The sequence below is a fragment of the Mandrillus leucophaeus genome, unplaced genomic scaffold (assembly GCF_000951045.1).
Source record: "Mandrillus leucophaeus isolate KB7577 unplaced genomic scaffold, Mleu.le_1.0 Scaffold9, whole genome shotgun sequence".
NCBI lineage: Eukaryota > Metazoa > Chordata > Mammalia > Primates > Cercopithecidae > Mandrillus > Mandrillus leucophaeus.
Genome location: NW_012109807.1, coordinates 9514268 through 9515283, shown reverse-complemented (window position 1 = coordinate 9515283; position 1016 = coordinate 9514268).

Sequence of the window (1016 nt, the reverse complement as noted above, 5' to 3'; positions counted from 1 at the left end):
TTTTTTTTTTTTTTTTTTTTTTTTTTAGTAGAGACAGGGTTTCACCATGTTGGCCAGGATGGTCACGAACCCAAATCTGGTTTTAAGACTGAGGATCTGGGCTGGGTGAAGCAGCTCATGTCTTTAATCCCAACACTTTGGGAGGCTGAGGTGGGAGGATCGCTTGAGCCCAGGTGCTGGAGACCAGCTTGGGCAACATGGAGAGACCTCATCTTTAAAAAAGCAAACACAAAAAAGATTGTGGATCTGAATGTCTTTGTGTATAGTGGAAATGGAATTGTCTTGGAGTATAAATTCACAGACTAATGCTTGTTAGACACAAGCTTTGTAACCTTTGGCAGTAACTATGCTGCATCTTCTCTGCACCTGGAGACCTCTCTCCTGCTTCTCCTCCTTACTCTGTGCCCTGGGGCTCCCTGGTGATCTGGCGTCTAGTTAGTTTTGGCCAGTGGGAGGCGAACCCAGCACTCTTTCTATGGGGTACCAGAGGATTGACTGCGTTCTCTCCACTGAAGACCCTCTCTATGTAGCCACCCCCTTTGAATTCTGGTAACAAGCTTCCCTCCCCTTTATACTCAAGCAGAGGTGGGCTCCCAATTGGTACTGACTCCAGGGACATCCATCCATCCCTTGTAGTCGTCCCTAACCCCTGAAACGCTTTTGTCCTTAATTAAACTCTCTTCAATTAGCCAGGTTGAGTATGCCATCAGATCCTGCCGGGATCCTAACTGATACCGTAGGATTAAGGATGATTTTTTTAAACCGATTTTTTTTAATGCTTTCTGTATTTCCTAAGCCTTTCACAATGATGATGTTTTTCATTTATGAATTTTTAAAATGTCATCAAGAAACATTATGAAAAGTCCTTTTGCTGAGAGTCATCTGAGCAACTCGTGTTCCAAGGGGCACATTTTAGGAATGTGGCACAAATCACGTCTAGAAGGAGCGCCTCCTCAAACTTGCAACACTTATCTCTGGGTGGCGGGGTGTCAGGTAGCTTCCTTCTTGTATTACTA